Raw genomic sequence first — 18,810 nt, 5'->3', positions numbered from 1 at the left:
CAAAAAAATTATGTACTTTATCACAACTCACATAGCTTCAAAACAAGATAGAAAATGATGGATGCTCAGCCCCGACACATCGATGATCGCGAAATTTGCGCGGCCCGCGCAATTTTCACGTTCAACACTCACCGATGCACTGATGACTTCCATTTTCGCCTCCCATTTGCTACGTGGGCAGACGGCACACAACTACCGTGGCCATCGGGGCGATTATTGAAATGACATCGACTCTATGTCGCCGCTTACGACAAGACATATAGCCCTATCTTAACCGTGTAATATATCGCAATTCGATATTCAAAACCATTACCTACAATTTCAGATATAAAAATGCAAATTTTTTGCAGCCTCGCTAAACGACTTATCAACCATGCATTCCAAAGTTTCTTATCACAGGGCTGTGAAAATATACAATCTAATAAATACAAAATAACCAAATATCTAAAAAGACAAAATTTCAGTTACAGTCAGTTTCAGTCTTATTGTTGCACAAACTAGTTATTTGACAAAAAAAGAAGATGATCACTCAATTGAAAGAAATTGGCGCCCAATCACAACGACAAGTTAAAAAAAATACTGTGGGAGAAATTTTTTAGGATGCGGACCTCCAAAGAGCCTTCAAAATTAAAAGTATACAACAAGTGATAGTGCCATGCATTCTGCATATCAAGGGCCAATACACATTTATACACCGGCTACGTAAATCTGCTAAGTTACAAAACATGAATCGACAGTTGTCGGATTGTACATCAGTGACAAAATGTGTCTAGGCCCTCATTCTTGACTACAACTACTGTCGCCAGAGCCGCTCTCCGACGCGAATGCGTTGGAGCTTCCTGCTTGTTTTTTTCTGTGGATAACCTCTGGGAAGACAGGCATATGTGGCGTTTGGGTGTCGTAGAACGCCAGAGTGCGTTGTAAAGCGACTTTTATTTATACATGCAATTCAAACTACCGGGTAGTTCAAATGGTTTTATTGAATGTTTGGTATCTTAAAATTAGCTCTGCCTCTAAAGGCCAATGAATGAAGCATCGCGAGAATTAAAAAAATCATTCAATGAAAGGAACATACAATTTTAGCTACTTGGTTGATTCTTTAAATCACATGTTTGATATCATACAATTATCAGCTTAGTCTTCCTTGGTGTCAGACAAAGAGGGTTTGGAATCAATGACAGTTGATTCAAGGAGAGAATATGCTAAGACCTCAGTCTATATCCAATTATATTAATGTAGGTAAGTAATCCTTCACAGAAAACTCGTGTAACGATCAAGTTCATTATTAGGTAATACATTACAGATTGTGAACGATCAAAATCTTGAACAATTTGATCTATCAGGCAAAGTTATTTACGCTACACGGCGAACATTTTGGAATGAATATTACCTCGTTAAGATGATGTAGATGTTCCAGTTCCATTTCAGCTCGGTGACATAAAGAATTCGTGCATGTTTTTTTCAAAGCCAGAGTCTGAAACAGAAAAAAGAAAAATAATTTTTTCATTGAGCCTCCACAGAACCTTCTTAAAAAACATGAAATTAGACGCAAAGGGAAGCGATCAAAGGTAACATGCGTTTTCACCCAGCTCCGGGTGACGTAATGTGCCGAACAAATTGACCAAACCTCGGTTTGTTTAAAAAACGAAATACTTAACACGTTGTTAATAAAAAAGAAAGATGTTGTTAATCAAATCGTTTCCTCGTCGTTACTATCTTTAATATCGACGGTTAAACTACCAAACCACGTATCTCGGTTTGCGACGTCGCAGACTTCCTGTCATACTTTATTTTTTAAATGAAAAACTACTCAACGTCCAGTCTTGAAAATTTCTGTGATTTTTCCTCTTCGTGCGGAGAAAATTCTGTGAAAATTTCAAGGAATGAAATTGATTTGGTCTACTTCAAAAAAATAAAATGCGAGCGTAGATTTTTAAACACCGCAAACGAGAAACGTGGTTTGCTAGTTTCACCGTCGATATGCGGGTTCTTGGTATAAACTTTGAATATCTAGGGTTATTTTTTTGGTCATAGTATTAATTACTGTGTTCTTATTATTAATTTCACTTCCTGTTCTTGCAGGAACTACCACTATGTTATTAAAGGATAGAAACTTTAATAGATCTTTTTATGACCCTTTGGGAGGGGGTGATCTTATTTCATACCAGCACTTATTTTGGTTTTTTGGTCATCCAGAAGTTTGTGTTCTTATTTTACCAGGCTTTGGCATTGTGTCTCATTTAATTATTAGTGAAGCTGGAAAACTTGAAGTGTTAGGAAGGTTAGGCATAATGGGTCACTAAACCATGAACGAATTTTGACTTGCGAATATAGTTTTCTGAAGGAAAATGACGCGTAGAACACGATACGCTCATTAAAAACGGGAACAAGTAACTCAATGACCGAGAAATGCGTAGTTCAAATCGCTTAACTTATACGCAAATTTAAAACGCCCCGGTTTCGCGCCGCGCCGAATGATGTCATCCGGCACCAATAAGAAGCGGGCAAGGGTTTCCACGACTTCCGTCAAATGTCTATCTACTTTTCGTATATGAAAACAATACTAAAGTCGAAATTATATCTTTTGAATTCAAGACTTGAATCTCATTCATATGTTAGCTGTAATAAACGAGCAACAATTCCACATTGAAACACGTTTTATTTAAACAAACATCAGAGGAAAATGAGAGAAGATTGCGATATGATAGTCAACACCGTCAGTTTCCCGCCATTCGGGTGCGTTTGAAATGTCTTGCGGTTTTTAAATTTTTCAAAAGCGGGTTTCTCCGCGATTTCGGCTCCATAAAAATGCGGAAAAATCACCACGTTATCAGCTCACATTGTACTTTCAGAATATATTCAATAAAATAAACAAGGTTTAGTGACCCATTATACCAAAAACATAGTAGGTAAGTCAACAGTCCTCCTCGTAGAAGGAGTCCTCGGAGTCCCAAAAGGAAAAGATTCCACCACTGCTAACACATCTTTGGAAGATCTTTCTTTGTCTGTATTCCCAGGAGTGAGGAAACTTTGAGGCAGACTGAGATGGCAAGTGATTGATCCTCCGAGGAACTTTCTACCCTCCCGTATGAGATCCGTCCATAGAACACCGTGTAATCGAGCCAATATTATAGTCGATTTTCACTGAGAGCGAACTGGACTACACTTTGCACTTAGGAACTAATATTTCTGACACACCCACAAAAAAAGCCGATCTGCATGGTTAAACCGATGGCACATACGTTGTTTTTAAAATGAGCGAGGAATAGTGGTTCCTAATTACAAAATGTAGCCTTATTCTTCATGGGTGATGTGATTTTCCTTCGACAGGGCAGTGCACGACCGTTCTACAGGGTTATCCAAAAGTCACTGACCACCCCTGTAACTTTTTTCCAAATTGAGATAGAAGTTTGAAACTTTGGGAATGTTCCTCGGTCTAAAGTAGCAACTTTTTGGTCCCCCCAAAATTTTGGGGGGGCCGCCCCCCCCTAAGGGGGGCGGGGGCTAACTTTTTTTTTTTCAAATGGCAACCCCCCCTTTGTGATACCTCATTCGAAAGATAATAAAAAAAGAAAATTTTTGGCGCAACGCGCAGGTCAAAATGTTGATTTTTGACAAAATGGCGGCCGGTCAAAGTTCAAAATGGCGGAAATTTGGCATCTCCGTTTTTTATCGACGGATTGGTCTGAACCTCATAATCTTGGGGTTTTTTGGGACGAGAAAAACGATTTTGGCATCGGTTTTCCAGAAAAGTCAGTCCTTTTCAAAATGGCGGCGGTCAAAATGGCGGCCTAGAGCGAGAAGTGGATATTTAGGCTGCTTATCGTTGGATTTGCATGAAACTTGGTATCCGGGGGTATTTCGGCACGAGAAGAACGAATCTTTCATTGGATATCTGAAATTCCGAAGAATTTCAAAATGGCGGCTAAAAAGTGGCGATAAATCAGTTTTACGGCTGTTTACCGATGTATTTGCATAAAATGCGATATCGATTATTTAGTATTTCAAGAATTAATGAAATATTTCTTTTTATCCAGCCAAAAACCACCAGGATATCGAATTTCATGCAAATCCATTGGTAAACAGCCGTAAAACTGATTTATCGCCACTTTTTAGCCGCCATTTTGAAATTCTTCGGAATTTCAGATATCCAATGAAAGATTCGTTCTTCTCGTGCCGAAATACCCCCGGATACCAAGTTTCATGCAAATCCAACGATAAGCAGCCTAAATATCCACTTCTCGCTCTAGGCCGCCATTTTGACCGCCGCCATTTTGAAAAGGACTGACTTTTCTGGAAAACCGATGCCAAAATCGTTTTTCTCGTCCCAAAAAACCCCAAGATTATGAGGTTCAGACCAATCCGTCGATAAAAAACGGAGATGCCAAATTTCCGCCATTTTGAACTTTGACCGGCCGCCATTTTGTCAAAAATCAACATTTTGACCTGCGCGTTGCGCCAAAAATTTTCTTTTTTTATTATCTTTCGAATGAGGTATCACAAAGGGGGGGTTGCCATTTGGAAAAAAAAGTTAGCCCCCGCCCCCCTTAGGGGGGGCGGCCCCCCCAAAATTTTGGGGGGACCAAAAAGTTGCTACTTTAGACCGAGGAACATTCCCAAAGTTTCAAACTTCTATCTCAATTTGGAAAAAAGTTACAGGGGTGGTCAGTGACTTTTGGATAACCCTGTATGTAAAAATGCCGTAAGAGCACTCGAATGTTGCCAAATTTCCGCTCAAAAAATATTTATTTTCGAAGTTAGTGATGAATAGTTTTCCTTCAAATTTTCAGACTTTTTTTTATCAAATTACGAGCGAAATTTTCCAAAAATCGGAAAAGAAATTATCACAAATATTTCTGAAAATTCGTGATTTATGGAGGGAAATTTGGCAATGGCAACGCCTTATGGCTCATACGGCGTTCTTCCTTCGTGGGGCAGTGTATAGGGCGAGTATATTTCTGACTTTTAGTTTTTATCCCTCTTTTCAGCAGCATGACATTTTATGCAATATACTCTGCCTTGCTATGGAAAAAAGCCAAGCGAGCTGTAAATATTTTCCCCTCAATCTTATTTGAATTAAACTGTAAATGAAATTCTGCGAAAAGTTCGAAGGAAATTATTTACAAGCTTTCAAAAAAATCCGTTTTTCATCAGGGGAAATTTAAAGAAAACCATAAGTTCATGTGACGCTCCTCCTCCACATGGCGTTTCTTGGAAAACCGCCCCGCTTGAAACGAATGGATAAGAAATCCAAGCTATGTAATAGTAAACGCAAAAGTCGTAGGAAATGAAGGCTTATGAAAATCTCATCGTGAATTATTTCGACTCCCACACAACTGGCGCTTCATAGAATCAGGTGACAGTATTGCCGAGTATCAGCTAAAATGAGTCAACTACAAATTTCAGTCTACGAAAATTGGACGTATTTAAACAAAAGTTGTAGCTTGACATGAGGATTTTGAAAAAAGATAGGAGAAAGTAGTTTCAATTCTTCAAATTTCAATCTTCAGAAATAGTCATGTTGATCATCAAGTCATCAAATTGGAATAGTGGAGTTCAGTTACGTTCCTTCGACCGGAAAACGACAACACTGGGAAAAAAAGTCTCTTGGGTCTAAAGTCTTGCCTCTCAAAAGTTCGACAAGAAAAAATACTCTTCATTCAATCGGATTTTTGCGTGAATCAAAAAGAAATCCGCCTCGATTTAGAGGCTTGGCTCTCAATTCAAGCAAAAATCCGATTGATCCACAATATTTTTTCTTATCAAATCTTTTAAGGGTCTGGACTCAACACCCAATTAAGTGACTTTTTTCCCAGTGAATATTCAAGTCAATTTTGCGGCCTTAGAATATTTAGAATTTCATTCCTTCTTTTTCGAAAGGAGTTAATGGGACAAGAAATCGTCGTCTCTGAAGTAAGGACGTATCTCAATTTTCACGTGAGTGATGTTCTCTGTATACTCGCATGCTTTTCAGCGGGCGGATTATTAAAATTGATAGACAAAGCGATAGACAAATAAGACATAGGAAATATGGAGCGCGCCTACTGGTTGAAACAGGTGATTACTGTGGTATAGACTACGGGAGAAAATGACGGACCAACTATAGGGTCTCTTATGGGTTGCCGTTAGTTAGTCTATTACCTTCTTCCTTTGTCCATTGCAACCACACCGATAGGATCCTTCCACATAGCTGTTGTCTGCATTGTCTAAAGCTTAGTCTAGCAATTTCAATAATCAGCCCGCAGCTAGGGGTCTTGTGAGAATAAAGATACGCCCAAACGTCAAACGTCACACACCAAGATACCAGTGGCGTGGCGTGCTTTGCGATCTATCGATATTTCCCCATTTGAAGCTGTGGTGAATAATCGATTATTAAAGTGTTCGCTGCGAACACCCTGTTTATCGATACTTTTTCATAGGTTTAAATGGCCGAACAATCGATTAATCGCAAATCACGCCACGCCACTGCAAGATACGCGGTTTTAGTTTCATCATCGATGATCGTTAAAAACTCACCGAAGCGGTAGAAGAACATCCCGCGATCGGACGGGATAGGAGTACGATCGACACACAGTGGATCGAATCAATTACAGAGGTCGGACATGAAATTCTTGACTAAAACTGCAACTTTTGATGTTTATTCCGTCACATTTTAAATCTTATGGGGTGCTTCTGGAGGAAAATTTCAGGAGGAAACCAATGGAACCACTATCAGAACCTCAAAGTTTTGTATAAACAGAGATATAAGCGTTTAAAGTTTACGGATTTTGTCCGACCTCTCTAGCTGACTCGATCCACCGTGCGGCGGGGGAGGAAAGGAAAAGACGAAAGTTTCGCTGGCTCGTCAAAAACAGAACTTGACTTCGCGTGAAAGTGGATCCGCGAAAAAAGGAGGGGAAAAAAGCTGATGATGTCGAGTGTAGTTTTTCCGGGATTGTTGTTTTTTCCCCGAGGAAGGAAAACAAAAGTGGTGAAAAGGCTGTTAGCTGACATGAATTTATACATCCGCGCGGGAGGGGCGGGGGAGGGGGGGGTGCGGGGGGCGCGGCGAAACTTTGTTGCGCACTCGGAACTTTCCGCTAATGAATACAAAATTAGTTTGACATGAAAAGCTTATTGTGAGTTTAATACGGTGAAGAATGACAACAATAGTTATAGGCTTGGTTTCGGCCGATGCACGGGTGCACTTTTCAAAAGAAAATTGTTGCCACCCTACTTAGCGTGCGGTCTTTCATCGCATCGCTGACGCAAAAAGTTGCCGCTCCGTAGATTAAACTTCGCGCGCCCCGGGCACCGACAAAACGTTTCTCGTCACTCGCGTTTTTGAGATCATCCGTCGGAAAATCTCTCTGTTCTTTGGATACTTATAATCAATAGGTCTTCTTCCGTTAAGTATTTACGATGAAACGAAGCAGTAGCCCGAAACATGTGACATTAACTGACAAAAAAAACGGGTAACCAAGGCTAAAATAAAGGTAATATAATTAGTATATTGGTATTATGGTAGTGTTGATACCTTACATTTGTTGTTTCCAATCTATCTACTATATTGCGCAAAGCTTTTCGACCCCATCCTGGATTGAATCAGTGAGTTCGAAAACACACCAACTCGATAACTCGAAAGTGCGCAACTTTCATAAAAGACGAGCAATTTTTATGAAGGTCATTGAAGTTAGCGCATCTGTTTTAACTTGGATCTTTAAAATGTCCGTAAGTGCCTGTCTTTCGGCACTAAAAATCTTTTTATTAGACTAATTTCTTCACCTACTGTGCAGTATTGTGTGTGTCTTGATTACTTTCATTTTTCCGAGTTGGTGTGTTTTCGTTCTCACTGATTCGATTATCATCAGGCGCACATAACAATGAAAGCACTACAAATTAGAAGGCATGCGTTTTACATTAAGTTATAGTGCTTTGATTGTTATGTGCCTGATCATGATCAAAGATGGGGTCGAAAAGCTTCGCACAATGTTGCAGACAGATTGGAAATAATAAATGTAATGTTCCAAGGCTACTAATATGCCTATTATATTTTTCATATAAATACCTTCACCAATATGATGCTAAAATAAAATGAAGGTGTTCAAAAAGGTGGGCAAAATTATCAAAAAATCATTTCTTCAAACAACAGTGAATACCGGCCTTTTGAGCGACATCGTATCAGCCTCGGTTGTTCATTTTGTGTGTTTTTCCGACGGTATTTTATGGGGTAGTTACAACCAACGACCGGGCACAGAAGAATGTTCATAATCTGCCACACAATGTTTACCGTGACCGAGATTTTTGACCATTTACTTTATTTGTGCAATATGTTTTTCATTTTGACAGCTCTTATAAATAATGTAAACCTATTCACACTCATTGAGAACTATCGGAAACGGCAGTTCACTGTAATCGTAGTATTATTGACCCGAAGTTTTGTAAGTGGTATTGAGCTGAGCTACCCGCAGATTATCTCCTATCGAATATCCAAAGGGAGCGAATATTTTGAATGTGAAATTCGGCGTTCGATGTTAAGTTTTTAAACCTCTTTTTCTCAATTCAATCTTCATGAGACTTGATTCTTTTCTAGAGAACTTGGTCCACATAGTATGAGTGGTTTTTTAACCTGGCTAAGAAAGAAGCTGCCTGACACAGAATGGAGATGTTGCATGTGTGAGGAATTTGCGATTTGACTGTTGATTCATATGTAAAAGTTCGCGAGAAACACGATGGTACCACTGGTTTTCTCTGAAATCAACTCCCAAGCTCAAAAAAAGCTCTCAAGTTGAGGCCAAAATGGAGGGGATATCCCACCCTACCCTGAGAGCCCACCTCTACATCAAGACCAACTCTCCATGCAAAGATAGGGAGGAAATACATTAGCAGTGATGCCGTGTTTCCAGTTTGGGAGTCCCCAAATAAAGAGGCAGCCCTGTCGATGTATTTGCTCCCTGTCATCGCATGGAGAGTTTGTCTTGATGTAGAGGTGGATTCTCAGGGTAGGGTGGGATATCCCCTCCATTTTGGCCTCAACTTGAGAGCTTTTTTTGAGCTTGGGAGTTGATTTCAGAGAAAACTAGTGGCACCATCGTGTTTCTCGCGAACTTTTACAAAAGAATCAACAGTCAAATCGCAAATTCCTCACACATTCAACATCTCCATTGATGGTATTACATTTTAAATGAAGGAGAAACAATATCGCACAATACGCATCTTGGTTTTACAATGTGCAAATTAGAATCCCTGCCCTCTCGTGATGGCGCGGAACAGACGCACTTAACATATTTCGGTGAAACTGCAGAAACGTGTATTTCGCGGTTTGCGACGTTGCGCAAAGAAAAATGTTCTTGTTAATAATGCCCGTGCGAGAATTATTTCAGAGTCAACCGGGATTATTATTAAAGAGACAGTCTCTTCAAAATAACATAAATGTCGTTTAAAACAAGGAGATTTTCTACATTGACTCAACGAGTGTTCTCGTCCATGGATTGAACTTCATTTTGCAATTAGAAACTACAATTTCAGACTCATTTGTAAACGCACTTATCTGCGTGTGGAAGCTTACGGCACATGCGTTGTCTGTATAGTGAGCTGAAAGTTTTAGTTCGAAATTGCAAAATGGAGTCCAATCTTCAATTAAGATTTCTGAAATTGATCCAACAGAGAGTTTTTCTCAGAATGTGCAGATTTCCTGTCATACATTGTTTTTTGAAATGGAATAAGTGCTAGACATCAAATTTATACAAACTTCCGTCATTTTTCTCGTCTGTAAAAAATTAAAAACAGTGGGAAAAACAAGGAGGAAAAACGGGAAACAAGGCTAAAAATACACAATTGATAAAACCCGATACGTTCCGACTCAAAACTGAGTCATTTTCAGTCGAAAACAATAAAAATTTAAAAAAAAAATGATGAAAATTAACGATTAAACTATTATATTTTTATTGTTTCCGACTGAAAATGACTCAGTTTTGAGTCGAAACGTATCGGGATTTATCAATTGTGTATTTTTAGCCTTGTTTCCCGTTTTTCCTCCTTGTTTTTTCCTCTGTTATCGTTGTCTCTGGCTGCTTTTAAAAATTTGTATCTAAAAATTAAAAATATATGAAAAAATATTCTGTTAGAACTCCAGGATATGGTGTTGATTTGCTTTCCTTTCAATAAATAAAACAAAAGCGGAGATTTTTGAACACCGCAATGAAGGTACGTGGTTTTGAACACCGAAAAACAAGTGAACTCGATTTAACATTCTGGATGTAAAGAAAAAGTGCGAGAACTTAAAAAATGCTGCATTACCAGCTACAGCAATTACTTTAGCAATGCTACGATGTAAAACTAATTGTTGTGGCAGGTAATTCAGCATTTTCTAAGTTCTCGCACACTTTTTTTACATTCAGAATGTTAAATCAACTTCACTTTTTTTTCGGTGAAATTTCAACGTCGATATCCTACGTAATAAATGCACTTTTTGGCTACAAGGCCTTCTCCTCGGAGCTCTTTTCACTCGTCAGAGGCTGGAGAGTTACGAGCTTATGTTAACAAGTCTCTTCCCCGCCATAACCGCAAAGTACACCACCAGCCCCTCCCTCCCGTCTCGGTGACGACTTCCTACTTCTCATCTGCTTCCTCCCGGATAATCTACTTTCTTCTGACGTCACTTTGCCTACGACTGATGACGGGTTGTGACGAAAAATGATGCAGCACAAGATCTCGATGAGCTTCGGGCCTTCAAAGCGCATGAATAAACCAGAGCTCATGAATTTTTGGCACTCGCGTAGTATGTTTTTCACTCTGAAAGTATAGAGCTCTGTTTCGACGATCAAAATGAGGCAGGCAATTTACAGAGTATTAAAATACATATATAATAGACACACAACTTCGGTGCTTTGTTCATAATTTTTATTGATTAAAAAAGAGATGTTGGTGAAGTGGTGCTGGGTCCACACCGTTTCGCGAGGAAAGTAAAGCAAAGGAGTTGCAAAAATTATTATTACAGTAAAAAAAATATATTTTTCTCAACTCTAATCTTTTTTAGACTCTACAGTTCGGGCCATTTCTTAGTGTTTTTTTCTCGTGAGATCTCGAGAGATCGAGGCTACTAGAAAGTAGCCGAGTTCTCATAAAATAAAGGGTCTACTTCTTGTAGGATTCCTTTTTTTCTTTTTATAAAAGTTTTCCTCTCAGAGCTTGAATTTTGAACTATTTCGCCTGAAGTTACAATTAGCAGCCTAGCAATTTAAACCTAATGAACACCCTGTATAAGTGAGTATTTGAAAAATGGCAACAGCGCAAATAGTATATGACTCGACATGGAAGCTCGGAGTAATCCTCGGAGGCACGAGGCGGAGCTTTCGAGCTTTCGATCGGGCGCGGGCGCGGCGCTCCAGCGGAACCAGAACTTTTGCTAGATCCTATTAACGACAGCTTGGTAACTAAGGACACGCAAGGATGCACAGGTACACTCCCGTCCTATGGAAAAACCCCTTATGATCCTTCAAACTTCGCCAAATTCTCCTTCATAAACCACACATTTTCGAGATTTATCGATATTTTTCCTCGGAACGCCCAGATACAGTGGATTAAATCGCGAATTAAATCCTATGAAAATTGGGAAAAAAGTATCCGCAAGTTTCCTTGAAAATTCGAATTTTATAAGAGGAAATTTGGCAACGTCTGGGGGCTCATGCGACGTTTTTCCTCGAGACGGGAGTAGGCGGTTCCCTCATATTTAATTCCTGACGGCGAAACAGCTTCCTTCTCGCTCTCGCTCTACTTCCTTAGCATCCCGCGCACTTCTAGACGTATTGCTCCTATTACCATTTCGGAATTTTTGCAACTAATATATCCACGGTCAAAGTCAAAATCCACGTATCCTCATTGCAATGTTTCGAAATTTCCCCTCATATTTGAGGTTTTCGAGGGAAACAAAGCCAACTTGAACGTGTCCGAGAGATAATGGGCGTTGAGGGGACGATTGTGCACGATATCATGACCAAGCAGTTGGTATGGTATGGGCATGTGCAGAGAATGGTTGATACCAGGTTGCCGAAGAAGGTGTTGGAGTGGGTCCCCCCAGGTAGGCGACGGAGAGGGCGGCCAGCCAAACGGTGGGTAGAGGGTATCCGTGAAGAGATGGAGAGATGCAGGCTTTCGGAGGATCTCTACCATGACAGATTCCTGTGGAGAATAGGCGTCGCAGAGCGCCCAAGCGCGCCGTAAAAGCGGCTCATACATACATACAAAGCCAACTTTATGTCTTGCAATTGACACAGAATATTATGCAAACGGAGCGTTCATCCATTTGACTGAGCCAAAATTTCTATCTCATCGGTAAAAATATTGATGTGCGGTGGGAGAACACAGAATAGTACGTAATGAACAGGGTCAGAAATTGTATAGTTCGTAATTGCAAAAAAGCGGTCCATTTACTTATCGTTGTTACGTAATGTTTTATCATGGGCATATCGTATCTCATCTGAGATATGGGATCATCCTCTGCCCTGGTAAAAATTGGCGATAAGACCTGCGTTTCAAAATACCATGGGAATTCTTATAGCCGGCTAAAGAAGGCTACAGAAAATCATATAGCTGGCTATGCGGAGAAAATCATACGGCCGGGCTATACGAAGCGATGAAAAATTATGCAGCCGGGCTATAGTTCCTATCGCCTGGCTGTTGCTTTTTCGCCATCGCTTATAAAAGGCTATAAGAAATTGTGTAGAAATTCGTGTGCTTTGGAAATCATTAAGTTTGATACAGAACCACCTTAATATTTACAAAACACACATTATATTTTCCTTTAATACATATTTTTTTTCCTTCAATTAAAATGAGAATAACCCATACAGGCTGTGCAAAAATTTCAAAATCATGAGTTGAATAACGCTGACTCCGCCAGATTAAATATTAGAGCCTAACACAAAGCGGAGCGGCAACGCACTGGCGCCTACAAACCTAACCGGGATACTTCACGCATTGCGCAACGCGTGAAGTATCCCTGTTAGGGTTGTAGGCGCCAATACGTGTTTTGCGCTGGCTGCCCGCCTGCCACGGCGCTTGAAGCAACTATTTTACACCAGAGGTATTGCACAGTATCATACTAAACTGAAGGCGCTCTAATATATTAGGAATGGCAGGCATCCATCAAAAGTACGGAGCTTTCCTCGCAAAATTAATCAAGATACTACGGCTCAAAAAGAGAACAGTATCCCAAAAACTCACTAAGTCCTAGCATCCATAATTAGTAACGTTTAGCATACACTTTATCGCCTGGCTGTTGCTTAGTCGCCATCGGCTATATAAGGCTATGAGAAATTGTGTAGCCGGCCGTAGAAGCTGTTGAAAATCTTAAAGCCGGCTGTACGTCTATGGTATTTTGGAACACAGAGTCTACCGCCAATTTTTACCAGGGTGGGGCAGAAGCTCTCCCTCAGAGAGTTTGTTTCTCGAGCAAAAAAAATACTTAGAATCTTGTTTGTACTGTGGTTACTGTAGATTTTCTATACAGAAAGTTACTCTACTGAAAGAGCCTGAGGTATTGGTTCCTTCTTGAAAAATTAAGTTTAATTTACACGGAGCATATTGAACAGAATTTGATTAAACTTTTCAATAGGGAACTACTATTTCTGATTGATTTGAATACAACGATGTGGCTTTAGTTTTAGTTTTGCTATGAGGATTTGTGCTTTTCTGAAAGAGCCGGAAAACCCGGCTCTGTAATCCAAAATATAGTCCTCTTTTTGAAGCCTAGCTTTCATACAACTAAATGTAAGCTAAATTCATACGCTAAATATCAACCAATTTTTTTAAAGAAAACAACACAAACAAGTTGGTTTTTGCAATCGCTAGCGATAGCAATATTCGTCAGGGGGACTTTTGCTTCTGGGATATGAAAATTTTAAGGTACAGTTCGTTTGTAGTATCTTCAGAATTGAAGGGGCTATGTAATTTTGTGTCGACATCTCTTTTTTAACATTTTTAATTTTTTTTCTTTGCATACAAGAAAGCTGTTATTTACCAATTATTTATTTTCGTTGGATTATGTATGGTTTTTGGAAGTTAACGCATTTAACTTTCAGTTTCGTTTTTTCGGCGTAAAGTATGATATTTTTACTCTACGCATATGCCCGAATACGCATCATAACGACGGTGAAACTACCAAACCACGTATCTCGTTTGCGGTGTTTAAAAATCTCCGCTCACATTTTATTTTTTTGAAGTAGACCAAATCCATATCATTCCTTGAAATTTTCACAGAATTTTCTCCGCACGAAGAGAAAAAATCACGGAAATTTTCAAGACTGGACGTTAAGTAGCTTTTCATTTAAAAAATAAAGTATGACAGGAAGTCTGCGACGTCGCAAACCGAGATACGTAGTTTGGTAGTTTCACCGTCGATAAGTGACCTATGTGCTTCCTAAGTTGCCATTTTTTTCATTCAAATAGATGTATAACCGAAATGTTAGATGTGTACTACCTATACTACTTTCATGTTATTGCTTTATTTATTTATTTACTTTTTGCGTAGGTATAAATTGTTATTTTTTGCTGAATTTTGGAGAAAATATTGCTTTAAGAACGTGGAATGTAAATTAATTTTATTGAAAAAAGAAAATACCATCATTAATTTGGGCGAACAGAGAAAATATACATCAATATTTGGGTCAACATCTCCCTGATTATATAAAGGATGAATATATTAGTATTTCTGTATCAAAAAACTTAGCTTTTGTCTTCAGAGATATAATGATTCTAGTCCCAGTCAATTTGTTTTATTGAAAAACAAAAAAAACAAAAAATAAATAAAAAAAACAACTGAAATGTTAGACATACTATTTTCATGTCTTTCTATTTGTATCAATAGGTACTTTTTGCTTAACTTACGAACGTTGAATGCAAATTAACTTTATTGAAAAAAGAAAATAACGTCATTAATTTGGGGGAACATGTGGCTGATTATATGAAGGAGGTATATTCCAGTATTTTTGTTTAACATATTAACTCACGAGAAAATGTTCGTACATTTATCATCTACTATTAATTATTTTTTGATGATTAGTCTAAAACATTCAATACAACCATTAAAAAGTGGTTTCCATCGTCGGGTATCGAACTCCCGATCGCCGGGTGCCCGCACCGAATCAAAATACGAGGCGGTTTAGTCAACTAGGCTATGACGGATCCACGGGAATAAGAGTAAAAATAGCATACAAAAGACTCAAGCAATGGGCGGCTTATCACAAGAGACTGCTTTTGGGATGATATGAAGCGCATTGCTGTATTGCTGTAGGAGCCATGGTTCGCACTGTTTTAATGCGTCTCGAGGTTCATGCCAGCACGCATTCCGATCGCGGCAGTTGAGCTAAGGCAATATTTGCGTATCCATGAATTAAATCAATCAATCGAGCTCTGATTTTGACTTCTTTATCCGTAACGAGTCCTCCAGAACAATTTTCCACCTTGTACGATGGTTATTATTTCTTTACTTCTATTTTTCAAATTTGAGGTGGGATAATGGCGGCTTCTCAAGAACACCGAGGTAGGCGATCTTTTGCACCAACGAACAGAAAACTGATGGCGAAAAATAACCAATCAGAACCTCCCAAAAAAAAGAATTTGCCTAAAAACGGAACTTCGTGGTTCTGCGCAGATTTACCAGTCAGACACGACATCTCGAGGTGGAAAAAAACTCGCTGAAAGCGAATTTTAGCAATCAACACAACTTGACGTAGAGACATGATTGGCTAAAAAATACAACGGTTTTTGATACATCGGAAAATCAACCAAAAATCGGAGACTGGGCGAAACGCTCAAGGTCGCAGAGGTATAGGGAATCCCATAGCGAAAGCAACGGAACGATTCTAATATCATGGGGAACTCCGTTCCCATGACAAAACAGTAAAAATTTAGTCACCGTCAAGATACTATCAGAATACAAACAAAGGTTGCGAAATGCGCCCTTTGTCAATTTGGAGAAAGTCATAGGGCCAAAAAAACGCAATTTTTAAGAAATAATCCAATCAATAACCGCCCAAAACATTAAAAAACGACAACATTTTATCAATAAGCACGGAGTGAAAAATAAAATACCTCGAAGCCCTTGAGCTTGTTTCCAGCGTGCGCATGAAAGGCGTGTTCATGGCGTTGAACAGCCTGTCAAAAAGTTTGTTCCGTTCAATTATTAAACTTGTTCTCCGCTCATTAACGAGCCTTCGCGCCGGTTAATCAATCGGTCATACAAGAGGTTTTACCTTCATCAATATCGAGTTATTTCCTTAATGGAATGTTCCTCACTTTCTCATGATCGAATTCATGACTTCGCAACACCGTGGTGTCACTTGATTTTCAGTCGAAGCACTTCATTGAAGGCCCTTCTCAACTCCCCCTTCATTCGAAGAGTTCGTCGCCCTCCTGATATGAGACTTAGCTAAATATCGCGATGAACCCTGTGGTCCGTAAAGATCAATGCTTTCCGGGGTTCATCTCAATGTGTGGTTAGGCTCTTTTTTTAGCCGAGCGACGAGTTATCCGGGGTGAGAGCAAATGTCGGAGCTCAATACTTGACTGGAGTTTTTCAAGCTAAGTGCCTCGTGTTTATGAAAAAAAATCAAAATAAGAGGATTTAAATCTATGTGTGTTACAGTAAAGTAACCATCTGAAAGTCAAGACGATACTTTTTGTCACTGGAAAAAAAATTTGAAATAGAAATTGAACATAGAGACGTAGAGTTTATGAAAAAATCAAAATAAGATGATTTATATTTGTGTTGCAGTAAAGTAACCACCTGAAGGTTTAGACGATATTTTTTGTCACTAGAAAAAACGTTTGAAATGGAAATTGAACATGGAGACGTAGAGAGTATGTCCGTAACTACTGATTCAATCATGAAAATTTCTCATGAAACATTATAACGAGGGAGAAACTAAGGGCGAAGCAGAAGAGGGGAAAAGAAGAGGATAAGACTGAAGAAAAACAGCGAGAGGAAGAGAAACAAAGCCAAAAAAAGAAGAGACTTAATCGGGCCTCGCTTTGTAACTTTTCTTCGTAATCATCTGAGTGACGCCTCATTGGCGGCATAGAGTGAAGCACTGAGAGTACATGTCTCGCTCCTTCAATTCTGAAGACGCAATACGGGAACCCATCAAACAAGAATAGTTGTATCTCTTGTGAGCTGTCATCAAGGCGCGTTGAGATGCCTCTTATTTTTGAAATTTGAGAGTGATAAGTCAAAATCGAACATCATTTCGGGGGGGAAAAAAGATCTCTCAAAAATCAAAATAAGCCAAAATAAAAAGTCATTTCCGGGGGAGGGGGATGTTCAGACATCTCTCAAGCGTTCTAAGGGGCCCACGCCTAAAACTTGGTATTTTGGCGAGAATTGTGTCGTGCCGGGAATGTTGCGACGACTCGCCCGAGATAGCACAAGCCGCATTCAAATCGCCTATCGATATTTCCCCATTCGAAGATATGGTAAAAAAAATCGATTATTACGGTGCTCGTTGCAAATACGTCTATAAATCCTTTTTCGTAGTTTTAAATAATAGATCAATCGATGTATCGCAAAGCACGCCGCGCCACTGCTATTTTTGTGTATCATTCTCTTGAAAAATCAAGAACATGTCATATGTGGTAAACCCAAAGTATAATCTCACACGGAGCATTTCGTCACCTTTCGACCAAAGTATCATAAGCGCCATGCTACGTTTCTAAATTTTCGCCGCCAGTTAATTTGTTACTCAATTTTATCGGCAGCTCAATGAAAATTCAGTGAGATTTTCGGACAACTTCGTTGAACAATTTCCCTGTAAAAAAATGAAACAGCGGCGGAACTTTTGAAACGTAGCATGGCGCTTGTGATACTTTCGCCGAAATAAGATACGATATTTAAAATACAAATCTTAACGATCCAAACTTAATAAAATTGCTAGTGTATCATTTTACTCATCTACTAAATATTACTGTAACAAAGAAAAATATTTGCAAATAGAAATAAACTGATAGAACTTAGATTAAAATTATTAATCTTACTAAAAACTTCAAACCAAGATATCAAAAATAATTAATTACTGATCATTTAATCAAAAATCAAAGAAAAGGAGGAAACCCAGAAATTCTTAGACGATTTGGCAAAATCCAAGTGCTCTTACTGTGTTTCTCCTTAGGGCGGCAGAATTGGCAACAATACGGTGCGCCAAAGCGGACGACTAGAGGCCCCGCAGCTTTGGCGAAAGGCAACGGCAAATTAATTAGAGGAAATCCTCCCTCAGCCCCCCCCCCCCCCCGCCCCCGGCCAACTCAGAGGGATTGCCCTCCGCCCTCCGATGTCGTCCCCTGTAAGCTCTTCTTTCTTCGCTCGCCGCTCCCGTGGTAATACCTGTAGTTTTCATAATCGTTGATTAATATTTACTATCAACGGGCGTGAACTTATCACAATAATTATCCTCCTTAAACAATTGACTTCCTATTACCCTTTTCATCCGACTCTTTCGACGTTCCTTTGTTGTTTGAGCTTTGACTTTCCACGCGCCGCACAGTGGAACGAACTGATATGAGAGGACGTGAAATTTTTGGCCAAAATTTCAATTTTTTTTTTTATTTCGTCACAAATTACTGAAAGGAAATTTCACGAAAGAACCAATGGAGCCACTCTTCATTTTTTCTGTTTCATATTTTTGAAAATATAAGCTTTCGAAGTTTTCAGATTTTTCTGACTTCTCCTATTAACTCGCTCCAGTGTGCTGAGATGACTGGAGTCCAGTGGCGTGGCGTGAATTTCGATGTATCGATTGTTATGCCATTTAAACCTATGGTAAAGAATCGATTATTAAG

The 18,810-nt window shown here is 39.3% G+C and overlaps 1 protein-coding gene across 1 annotated transcript in view; it reads right to left on the bottom strand.

Annotated features, from left to right (window-relative positions):
* The window catches only part of LOC109034892 (uncharacterized), a 455,198-nt gene that overhangs the window by 176,945 nt on the left and 259,443 nt on the right, over positions 1-18,810 (bottom strand). The window contains exon 3 of the mRNA XM_019048289.2: positions 1,391-1,474. The gene's annotated coding sequence lies outside the window, so the exon portion shown is untranslated. The remainder of the gene's footprint in view (positions 1-1,390; positions 1,475-18,810) is intronic.

The sequence above is a fragment of the Bemisia tabaci genome, chromosome 5, assembly GCF_918797505.1.
Source record: "Bemisia tabaci chromosome 5, PGI_BMITA_v3".
Classification (NCBI taxonomy): Eukaryota; Metazoa; Arthropoda; class Insecta; order Hemiptera; family Aleyrodidae; genus Bemisia; species Bemisia tabaci.
This window is presented reverse-complemented; position numbering and strand designations above follow the sequence as displayed.